This window comes from Symphalangus syndactylus, chromosome 3 (genome assembly GCF_028878055.3).
Source record: "Symphalangus syndactylus isolate Jambi chromosome 3, NHGRI_mSymSyn1-v2.1_pri, whole genome shotgun sequence".
Classification (NCBI taxonomy): Eukaryota; Metazoa; Chordata; class Mammalia; order Primates; family Hylobatidae; genus Symphalangus; species Symphalangus syndactylus.
The window spans coordinates 127546392-127558935 of NC_072425.2; the positions used below are offsets into that span (position 1 = coordinate 127546392).

A 12544-nucleotide genomic window follows, 5' to 3' on the forward strand; every position below is an offset into this window, starting at 1 on the left:
CTATTTCCAGGCTCTCTATTCTGTTGCACTGATTTATTGATTCTTATGCTATAACCACACTGTCTTACTGTTCTATGTTTATAGTAAATCATAAAGTTATGTAGTGTAAAGTCCATCAACTTTTTCTTTCTTGAGACTGTTTTAGATAATCTAGGTCTTTTGCATTTCTATGTGTTTTTTGACTCACCATTTTTTCACTTTATGATGGTGTGAAACTGATAGGCATTCAGTAGAAACTGTATTTCAGATTTTGAATTTTACTCTTTTCCTGTGCTAGCTTTGGTGTATTAATGCATTTTCTACTCATTATATTCTCAACATATGATAGATTTATTCTGACATAACCCATTGTAAGTCAAGGAGCATCTGCACATTTTAGAGATTAACAAAGATGAAGAACAAAGGAGGGAAAGCCTATTGTGGCTGGGGAAGAAGAGATTACCTCAGTTTCAAATGTACTGAGTCTGAAATTATCAGTCGGCTAGGTGGTATGGCAAAATCAGGTAGGCATGCAGCACTTGGAAGAGATGTCAGAAGCAGAGATGTCATACAAAGATAGGTGCATAAATAACTGTTCATAATGGCTAGAACTGCCAAGGGAAGGAGCACAAAATAAGAAAAAAAGGCAGAAACATATCCCTGAGAAAAGATGTAAGTTGAAGAGATGAAGGGAAGAGAACCTATGAACAAAGATGGAGACTAGTGAATGAAGTAGTAGAAAAAGAAAAAGTAGTGGTGGTCAAGAGTGCTGAAACTGACAGAAGGGATAACAAGCTGAGGTCTGAAAAAATGTCTCCAGGTAAAAAGTCATGAGGTGGTCATTAAGACCTTTGAGAAAACAGTTCCAGGAGAATGGTGTAAGCAGAACTCAAATGTCTGGAATTTGAGGAGTAAAGGGATGAGAAGTGAGGAACTACAGGCAAAACTCTTGTTGTTTTTTTAGCAGCTGAACACTAGAAGGTGACTTTAAGGATTCTAAAGTGGGTACAGCTGGTGAGGAAGGACAGGTAAGAGAGAAACAATCAGCCCTGAAGGTAGGTATTACTATCCCTCATTTTACAGATTTGAAGCTATTTACGGTAGCCAAAATATACTGCTACTAAGGTGATTTACAAGTATGGTTTCATGTGCTTTAAAAAATTCTATGTAGTCTTTCAAATGGACAAACACTGCATTGACTCAGCTTCCTCCTCCAGCCATGGTGATTGAGTTCAGTGGTTTAGGATTTAATGACTTGGGTGGAGTGCTAATCCAAGCCTTTTTGCTAAGTAGTGTGATATGGCAAGTTATCTGGTTGGCTTAGTTTCCTATATGTAAAGTAAGTTAGTTGGACTAAGACTAGAAGATCTTTAAATTTCATTTATAATTTATATATGGGACTAACTAAACGTGTATCCAAAAGGTGGAATTAAGATTACTGATGAGAGGAAAATGGATAATGGATATGATTGGCTATGTCTGTGAGAACACTCCAATCCTAAAATATAGTTTATAAATGTGTAGTTAAGCATATTTGAGAGTCACTTCAGGGAAACAATCCAGAGCTGAACTAAATTAAAAGCCATGCAAAAGTCATAATAATGACAATGAGGACAGTTTTTTTTAAATTAGTCTAATTAAATGAGGAGCTCAAAGAACAAGTATTTCTCAGGGTCTCCATCAACGCATAAGGTGTAAGAGGCCATGACTTGTCACCTCAATTATCAGGTCCACCTGGCAGCTATAAAAAATCAGAATTATGGCTTATCTATGTTTCTTGGGTTCGAATAGTATGGGTCACAGTGTCTGATCTCCCCTGAGTATACTAAAAGTATGAGGACCATACACTATCCTAATAGCTCTGAATTAATCCCCAGTGATCAGCCATCCCTTTCTCTATTACATTCTCATTGTGTGGACTCCTGATCAGCATCATCATCATCAACTGGGAACATATTTTAAAAATGCAAATTCTCAGGCCTTCCTCAGGTTTATTGAATCAGAAACTCTGGAGGGTTGGCTCAGCATCCTGCAGTTTAACAAGCCAGTCAGGTGATTCTAACGCACATTGAAGTTTGATTCTAACGCATATTAGATCAACTCTCTTCATGAGTCTATAACGCATTCTAGCTCTAACATTGTAAAATTCTACAATAGTGTATTCCAAGTAAGTATAAGTAGGTTATAGTTCTACTTCAGCTAAGTTGAACTTTTGAGAGTTATTCCATCATTTCCTGTGATTTCTCAGCTATAGCTACCCCTTCCAAGAAGTGAAGTCTATTATGCTCACTAATTGCTAATTAGCCACATATTATGCATAACTTAAATACATATAGGTGAATGATAAGGCAAGTAAATAAATCAAAGTCCTGTGAAAGAAAAGGGAAAAGGAGTTTCTATGCTTGATATTATAGGTTGGAATTAAGCAGAGAACAAAGAAGGCCTACACTCACCAACACACAAAAAAATCCTTTCTCAAGTTCTTCTGGGGGAGTGGAAGAAGGTATAATAGAATCTTTTAGTATGTAGTGATTTTCAAATATAAAGAAAACAAAAATAAAGCTTTCACTTGTTGAAACCGGGCAAGGACAAGGCTACCAAGCAATGAATGGATGAAAGAATGGCTAAAATAATATTTTGCTGAGCTTTAATTTTTTAATTACATAACAGCAAAACTTTGCAAGCGGAAAAATCATCTTTTGCATTTTGGTTTAGGTATCCAACAAATAACTGCTTCTTGATTATAAGAAGCCATCAGATTGCAGTATGGCTTAATCTAGGGACTTTCAAACCATTACTCAAAGGGTCTGATGATAGTTTAAGTTTTGTGGGCCATACCATGTCTGTCAAAACTATTCAACTCTGCCCTTGTATTGCAAAATCAATCATATATATAAATGAACAGGTGTGGCTGTGTTCTAAGAAAACTTTATTTACAAAAATAGGAAACCTGTCTGGGTCATGGTTTGAGGATCCCTGGTTTAAACAATACTTTCAAAACATTTAAATGTTTATAAATAAAGGCTAATCTGAAGTAAGTGGAAAATTATTATTATTATTTTGCTTGGGGTTGGCCTAGGCCAAAGATTAATTAGGCTATTTTTAAAAATAGTTTACATTTTAAAGCAATTCCAAACGATTTTCATACACAATAACTCATTTTCCTCCTCATGATATTACTTTCAAATAAGTGGACTGGTGCTGGTGTCAGGGAGAATTCACAATAAAATTAAACGATTTTCTTTTTCTGTGTGCATCTGTCAGGCTGTCATCTTAAAAACCTATATGTAAGTGTGGCGAGAGATGCCTGAAGACTTCAGTAAAAAATTCATGCCGTACACTAAAATAAAAGTAAACATCTCAACACTCACATAATTTAAAAGGAAAAAATTTTCATGGAAGGAAAGAAAAACACAACTTTTGTGTTTTTTAATACAATATTAAAGTCTCCTATTTAAAAATGTATTTCTCAATTTTATGACTCCGAAGTGTTTATTTTTATTCTGAGTGAAGTGTAGATGTGTTTATTTTACTCTTTTAGAGTATGGAAATGGGGAAAGGGTAAGACTATAACCTTCTATTTAGCCTTTTAATATAGACTGATTAGGACTTACAAGTTATAATTAACAGAACTCTAAAATAATCTAACAAATCCAAGCAGAGTCTAGGAATTCACCTGTTGCTTGTTTTTTATGTATTAATATTTCAAATGGGTTTGTGAACCATTTCTGAAAAGCAAAAACAAGTTTTAGAAACGTAAAAACTAGAAAACAGCTTTCACAAAACCTGGCCACAGTAATATATCATTATTTATAACTAAAGTTTATTCTAAAAATGAGTCCACTTTCAGGTACAGTTTTAGAGCCAGTATTGCTTAATCACAAATTACAAAGAAAATAAAATTCAGAATACTTGGAAATGTCTATGTTTATTAGTAATCAATTAGAGATTACGATAACAAGTACTAGATAGGATCTGGATAACCTTAAAGCCTGGTAAAATAATTAGCACATGATCACCGATTGATACCTGTTGAATAACTACATAAAATTTACCTTCTCAAAATTTACCCATTTCTCAAAGCCCATTCCAAGTATCAGTTCTTCCATGAAAACTTTTTATCAACTGGATCCTTGCTTGGCATCTCTTATATGACATCTAGCACCTATGTTCTGCTTTATATCTCATAAATATTCTCATTCAACATTCATTGTGCATACAATTACCATATAATAAATTATTTGTAATAGTGATAGGGTTGTCTTTGCTGGGTACCTGCCATGTGCCAGGCATAGGAGCTAGACTGGGTCCTTGGCCTCCAGGAGTTATCAATCTGATAGGCAAGTCAGACAAGTAACATGATGATAAACAAGTGATGTAAGTACAATAAAAGAAATGCAGAGTGCAGGAGCACAAAAAAGCAAAAACAGGAGACCCAATCTGAGACTGCATTGGCTAGGAAAATTCCTTGGAGGAACCAAAGTCTAAAGGATGAACAGAGAGACCAATGAAGGCTGAAGGGCACTTTAAGAAGGAACAGCGTGTCAAATATGAACCTTGTGCTTCAGTAACTGGAAAATTCAGAAAGGCAGGAGTTATAAAGGCTTGAGAAAGATTAGCAGCAGATGAGAAAGGGGTACAGTCACTGGTGTTTCTCCTATCATGTAAGGGCTTAGATTTTATCTGGAAGCACTACAGAATTTTGAGCAGGACACTGCATTTTGTAATATCAGGTTGAGCATCTCTAATCTGAAAATTCAAGATCCAAAATGCTCCAGAATCCTAAAATTTTTGAGCACCACTATGACACCATAAGTACAAATTCCATACTTGGCCTCAAGTATACAAATTTTGTTTTATGAACAAAATTATAAAAATTACATTCAGGCTATGTATGTAAAGTGTATATGAAATATAAATAAATTGTGTATTTATGCTTGGGTCCCACCCCGAAGATATCTCATTATCTACATGCAAATATTCAAAAATTAAAAAGCTGAAATTCAAAAATAAAAAAATGAAATTCAAAATACTTCTGGTCCCTAGCATTTTGTAACAGCGATACTCAACCTGTACATTGAAGAATACACAGGAAGGCAACTTAGAGGGAGTGAGACCATTAGGAAGTTATGGCAGTAGTCTTAGGTAAGAGATGTTGCACACCCAAGTTGGCAGTGAGAAAGGGATATGAAAGACAACAGAAAACATAAAAGATAGAGATTGTTAAAATTAATACATTGATTTACTGGGGGTGGGGTGGGGTGAGCTGGAGATGAAATTGACCAAGAAAAAGAATATAACCTTACTGTCCAGGCTTTATTTCCTTATTTTTAATTTTTCATTCAACAAATAACTGAGCATCTATATGTACTGTCTAGACACTGTGCTATATTAACATATGGAGTAAATAAGTTTGATTTTTTCTCTACTTTTATGGAACTAGTTTAGCTGCTTGGCTCAGTTTCTAGTAGAGGTTGGAAACTGCAGCCCACACTCATATTTTATTTGACACCCCGCCCCACAAGAGTTTTAAAAAACATTTTATTTTGAATGTCCAGTTAGCCACATTCCCTCTCTGTTACTTCTTTACTCTGTCTACTGAACCTCCGAATTCTCTGAAAGCGTTAAGTCTATGGTTCTTGTGCTAGTGTGCTTTTTTTTCAAAACAAAAACAAAGAACTAGTATAAAAAACACACGTAAAATATCCCACTGTGACCATTTAAAAATGCATAATTCAGTGGCATTTAGTACATTGACTGTTGTTAAAACCATTATCACTATTTAGTTCCTGAATATTTTCATTACCCCTAAAGAAAAACCGTATAGGTTTTTCTATAAGCAGTCCATAAGCTTTAAGCTTATAGTCCATAAGCAGTCTATAAGCTTTAAGCTTATAGTCTATAAGCAGTCTATAAGCTTTTCTATAAGCAGTCATTCCCCATTCCCCCAGTCCCTGGCAACTACTACCATCTTTCTGTCTCTATGGAGTTGCCTATTTCGGGTATTTCACATCATGTAATATCTATCCTTTCATGTATGGTTTCTTTCCATTAGCATAAGGTATTCAAGATCTGTTCATGTTGTAGCATGTATTAGCACTTCATTCCTTTTTGTTGCTGAATAATATTCTGGTGAACGGCTATAGCACATTTGTTTATCCATTCATTAACTGATGGACATTTGGGTTGTTTCCACCTTTCAGCTATTGTGAATAGTGCTAAGAATTCATGTACATATTGTTTTTGAATATCTGTTTCCAATTCTTTTGAGTACATACCCAGGAGTGGAATTGCTAGATCATATGGTAATTCTATGTTTAACTTATTGTGGAACTGCCAAACTGTTTCCCACCATGGTTACACCAGTTTACATTCCCACCAGCAATGCATAAGGATCCTAGTGTTACTTTAGACTTTTCCTCTTTTGCTTCTCACATAAAGTCACTTCTTATGTTTTGAGAATATTCTAATTAAAAATAAAATTTCTTGACTCTGGATCCTCATAACCTATAGTTTATAAGGAACTCCTAACTGGATTCTCTAATTTTTGCCTCTCTCTTTTCTCCAATCTATACTACTCGCCTCTCTCAAATTAATCTTCCGGATGCATAGTACCAATGATCATAGCATAGACATTGACTAAAGGGTAAGCCCAGCTCATTAGCTTATCAAGTTCTAGCATCTGTTTTACCCTACCTGGTTCTGACATGTAGGTTAGAACTTTCTATATTGCCTGTGTAATGGGTAGCTCTGCAGAGTGTTAGGGAATAAATCAGTCCAGATATCATTTGGAACACAAAGACTACTGAAATGAGGCTACAAAAACCACACTCAACATCAAAACTCTATCTTATTCAGCAATGCAATCCTATTATTTATTTATGACTATATTGGACACCTAGAATTAAAAGTATATTATATGGAAATCTAATCTATGGCAATTATCTGTCTTAATGCGATCAAACATGAGAAAGTACTATTACATTCTATCATCTTGATAAAATCACATTGAAATTACCAAAGAAAATAACATATAGTGATTATAACAATGTGATTGTATGTAATATGTACTGTAACTTCAATGATTAAATAATAAATCGGGGGGAGGGGGGAGGGATAGCATTAGGAGATATACCTAATGTATATGACGAGTTAATGGGTGCAGCACACCAACATGGCACATGTATCCACATGTAACAAAGCTGCATGTTGTGCACATGTACCCTAGAACTTAAAGCACAATGAAAAAAATAAATAATAAATCATGTAGCTCATACTATGAATTATGACTTGTATTATGAGTACAGAGCCTAGTGATAATAGTAATACCAGCATCAAAATGAATGAAGACAGGATAAGGGATTGGTAAGATAGGTGGACAAATCGTTAGATAAACAGAGTGAGCAAGGGCTTAAAAGCAAGAAATATATAAAGGAGCACTTTTAAATTATCAAGATGCTGATGGGAGCATATGTGATACAATGAGATCAATATATCCACAATGATACTAATATTTAAAGACCAAGGAAAACATAAACATTAAGTAAGTAAAGACAGAATAGAAACAGGGAAGGAGAGAGTGAAGGTCAGAGAAGGACACTAATACACAGAGTCACACTGACAGAGTGAGATCCATACACAAAGTTATTATTTCCAAAGAAGAGAGTAACTACATAACTTCCTCATAACCTTGACACAGAAGTTGTGTAACAACATCTATGAGGAATTCACTTAGTACAAGGCACTTGATAAAACATTATCAAGAAGGAAAGGAACAAGATTTTATGAGCATTGTCTCTAAAGACTTTAAAAGGAAACAATTTATATACGAATTATATAGAGTGATGCAAGACGACTAATCAAGAAAAAAACAGAGTATTTGAACTTCAAAGAGCCTAGTGAAAATAGCATCCCTTTAAGAATAGTTCTGCTTCATTATGTTTTCTTCCCCCCAACCCTCAGAGGCTGTAGTGAGCTATTACCATGCCATCACACTTCAACCTGGGCAATGGAGCAAGACCCTATCTCAAAACAAAAAGGGAAACAAAACGAAACAAAACTAACACAAAACCTTCATTATGAAAGAATCAGTAGAGACAGATCCCAACTAAAGACTGGAGAAGTGTCTGTTCATGTCCTTTGCCCACTTTTTAATGGGGTTGTTTGTTTTTTTCTTGTAAATTTGTTTGAGTTCATTGTAGATTCTGGATATTAGCCCTTTGTCAGATGAGTAGGTTGCGAAAATTTTCTCCCAATTTGTAGGTTGCCTGTTCACTCTGATGGTAGTTTCTTTTGCTGTGCAGAAGCTCTTTAGTTTAATTAGATTCCATTTGTCAATTTTGGCTTTTGTTGCCATTGCTTTTGGTGTTTTAGACATGAAGTCCTTGCCCATGCCTATGTCCTGAATAGTATTGCCTAGGTTTTCTTCTAGGGTTTTTATGGTTTTAGGTCTAACATGTAAGTCTTTAATCCATCTTGAATTAATTTTTGTATAAGGTGTAAGGAAGGGATCCAGTTGCAGCTTTCTACATATGGCTAGCCAGTTTTCCCAGCACCATTTATTAAATAGGGAATCCTTTTCCCATTGCTTGTTTTTGTCAGGTTTCTCAAAGATCAGATAGTTGCAGATATATGACATTATTTCTGAGGGCTCTGTTCTGTTCCATTGATCTATGTCTCTGTTGTGATACCAGTACCATGCTGTTTTGGTTACTGTAGCCTTGTAGTATAGTTTGAAGTCAGGTAGCGTGATGCCTCCAGCTTTGTTCTTTTGGCTTAGGATTGACTTGGCATTGTGGGCTCTTTTTTGGTTCCATATGAACTTTAAAGTAGTTTTTTCCAATTCTGTGAAGAAAGTCATTGGTAGCTTGATGGGGATGGCACTGAATCTATAAATTACCTTGGGCAGTATGGCCATTTTCACAATATTGATTCTTCCTACCCATGAGCATGGAATGTTCTTCCATTTGTTTGTATCCTCTTTTATTTCATTGAGCAGTGGTTTGTAGTTCTCCTTGAAGAGGTCCTTCACATCCCTTGTAAGTTGGATTCCTAAGTATTTTATTCTCTTTGAAGCAATTGTGAATGGGAGTTCACTCATGATTTGGCTCTCTGTTTGTCTGTGATTGGTGTACAAGAATGCTTGTGATTTCTGTACGTTGATTTTGTATCCTGAGACTTTGCTGAAGTTGCTTATCAGCTTAAGGAGATTTTGGGCTGAGACAATGGAGCCAAAAAACACATGAAAAAATGCTCATCATCACTGGCCATCAGAGAAATGCAAATCAAAACCACAATGAGATACTATCTCACACCAGTTAGAATGGCCGTCATTAAAAAGTCAGGAAACAACAGGTGCTGGAGACGATGTGGAGAAATAGGAACACTTTTACACTGTTGGTGGGACTGTAAACTAGTTCAACCATTGTGGAAGTCAGTGTGGCGATTCCTCAGGGATCTAGAACTAGAAATACCATTTGACCCAGCCATCCCATTACTGGGTATATACTCAAGGGACTATAAATCATGCTGCTATAAAGACACATGCACATGTATGTTTATTGTGGCACTATTCACAATAGCAAAGACTTGGAACCAACCCAAATGTCCAACAATGATAGACTGGATTAAGAAAATGTGGTACATATACACCATGGAATACTATGCAGCCATAAAAAATGATGAGTTCATGTCCTTTGTAGGGACTTGGATGAAACTGGAAACCATCATTCTCAGTAAACTATTGCGAGGAGAAAAAACCAAACACTGCATGTTCTCACTCATAGGTGGGAATTGAACAATGAGAACACATGGACACAGGAAGGGGAACATCACACTTCGGCGACTGTTGTGGGGTGGGGGGAGGGGGGAGGGACAGCATTAGCAGATATACCTAATGCTAAACGACGAGTTAATGGGTGCAGCACACCAACATGGCACATGGATACATATGTAACAAACCTGCACATTGTGCACATGTACCCTAAAACTTAAAGTATAATAATAATAAAAATAAATAAATAAATAAAAAAGAAATAAAAAAAAATAAAGACTGGAGAAACCTCCAAACCAATTTAGTCATCTTTGTGTGTGGCCTGCTGACTTAAAACTACTACCTCTCTTCATTATCCACTAAGTAAAATTCGTTTGGCTACCCATTTTGAATTCAAGCTACTCAAATAAATTTATATGTGTAATGATTACACTGTATGTGGTTCTGTTAGTTTGTTTACGGATTCAACAACGAACAAGGTCATCAATATGCTTACTGGGAACTCCAACAGTCTCAGTTTTCTTGAGATAATAATTACATAATGGTACACTTAAAGGAACGAAATAATTAAACCTGATTAAAAATAATTCTATATATAATTTCTGGATCTTCTAAAGTTAAAAAAAAATAACTGATTTTGCATCCTGAAACTTTACTGAAATTGACCAGTTCTAAGAGCCTTTTGGCGAGTCTTTAGGGTTTTCTAGGTAGAGAATCATATTGTCAGTGAAGAGAGATAGTTTGATGTCTTTTTATATATGGATGCCTTTTATTTCTTTCTCTTGCCTGATTGCTCTGGCTAGCACATCCAGTACTATGTGGAATAAAAGTGGTGAGAGTGGGCATTCTTGTCTTTTTCCGGTTCTCAAAGAGAATGCATCCAGCTTTTGTGCATTCAGTATGATGTTGGCTGTAGGTTTGTCATAGACAGCTCTTATTATTTGAGGTATATTTCTTTGATACCTAGCTTGTTGAGGATTCTTATCAGGAAAGGATGTTGGATTTTGTTGAAAGCTTTTCCTGTGTTTATTGAGATAGTCACATGGTTTCTGTTTTTAATTGTTTATGTGGTGAATCATGTTTATTGATTTGTGTATGCTGAACCAACCTTGCATCCCAGGAACAAAGTCTACTTGGTTGTGGTGAATTAACTCTTTGATTTGCTGTTGGATTTGGTTTGGTAGTATTTTGTTGAGGATTTTTGTATCTATGTTCCTCAGGGATATTGGCCTGTAGTTTTCTTTATTCATTGTTGCTTTGCCAAGTTTTGGTATCAAGATAATGCTGGCTTTTTAGAATGAGTTAGGGAGTCCCTCCTCCTCGACTTTTTAGAATAGTTTCAGTAGAACTGGTACAAGCTCTTCTTTGTATGCCTGGTAGAATTCGGCTGTGAATCCATCTGGTCAAGGGCTTTTTTTGGTTGGTAGGTTTTTTATTACTGCTTCAATTTCAGAACGCATTGGTCTGTTCAGGGTTTCAGTTTCTTCCTGGTTCAATCTTGAGAGGCTGTGCATTTCCAGGAATTTGTCCATCTCTTCTAGATTTTTTAATTTGTGTGCGTAGAGGTGTTCATAATAGTCTCAGGATTTTTTGTATTTCTGTGAGATTGGTTGTAACATCACCTTTGTCATTTCTGACTGTACTTATTTAGATCTTCTTTTTCTTTGTTATTATACCTAGCAGTCTCTCAATCTTGTTTATTCTTTCAAAAAATCAACTTCTGGTTTCACTGGTCTTTTGTATAGATTTTTATGTCTCGATTTCATCCATTTCTGCTCTGACTTTATTTATTTTCTTCTGTTAGCTTTGGGATTGCTTTGTTCTTGTTTTTTTAGTTCCCCTAGATGTGACGTTAGATTGTTAATTTGAGCTCTTCCTTCTTGATGTGGGTGTTTAGTATGATAATCTTTCCTCTTAACACTGCTTCAGCTGCATCCCAAAGACTCTGGTATGCTGTGCCTCTGTTTTCATTAATTTCAAATACTTTTTTTGATTTCTGACTTAATTTCGTTGTTTAACCAAAAGTCATTCAGGAGCAACTTGTTTAATTTCAATGTAATTATGTGGTTTTGAGAAATTTTCTTGATATTGATTTCTATTTTTATTGCATTGTGGTCTAAGAGTATGCTTTGTATGTTTTTTTTTTTAGTTCATTGAGATTTGCTTTATGGTGAGCATGTGGTCAATCTTAGATAATCTTCCATGTGCAGACGAGAAGAATCTTCTGTGGTTGTTGGGTAGAGTATTCTGTGGGTGTCTATTAGGTCTAATGGGTCAAGTGTCAAGTTTAAATTCGGAATTTGTTAGTTTTGTGCCTTGATGATCTAACACTGTCAGTGGGGCCCTGAAGTCTCCCATTATTATTGTGTGGCTAAGTCTTTTCATAGGTCTAAAAGAACTTGTTTTATGAATCTGGGTGCTCTAATTTTGGGTGTGTGTAGACTTAAAATAGTTAAGTTTTCTTACTGAATTGAACCCTTTATCATTATAGCATTTCTATACAACAGTAATGATCAAGTTGAGAGATAAATCAAGAATGTCATTCATTTACAACAGCCACAAACAGAATGCAATACCTAAGAATACAGTTAACCAAGGAGGTGAGAGATCTCTACAAGGAGAACTACACTGCTGAAAGACATCTAAGATGACTCAAATAAATGGAAAAACATTCCATGCTCATGAACTGGAAGAGTTAATATCATTAAAATGGCCACGCTGCCCAAAGTAATCTACAGATTCAATGCAATTCCTATCAAACTGCCAATGTCATTTTTCACAAAATTAGAAAAA

The 12544-nt window shown here is 35.5% G+C and overlaps 1 protein-coding gene across 5 annotated transcripts in view; it reads right to left on the minus strand.

Moving 5' to 3' along the window:
- Window positions 1–12544, minus strand: part of ARHGAP20 (Rho GTPase activating protein 20) — a 146079-nt gene that overhangs the window by 61327 nt on the left and 72208 nt on the right. Inside the window, exon 1 of one of the 5 annotated variants that reach the window (XM_055273045.2) lies at window positions 3656–3674. The exons of the other annotated variants lie outside the window; for them this stretch is intronic. The gene's annotated coding sequence lies outside the window, so the exon portion shown is untranslated. Of the gene's footprint in view, window positions 1–3655; window positions 3675–12544 lie in introns of those variants that run through there. 5 annotated transcript variants of the gene reach the window in all.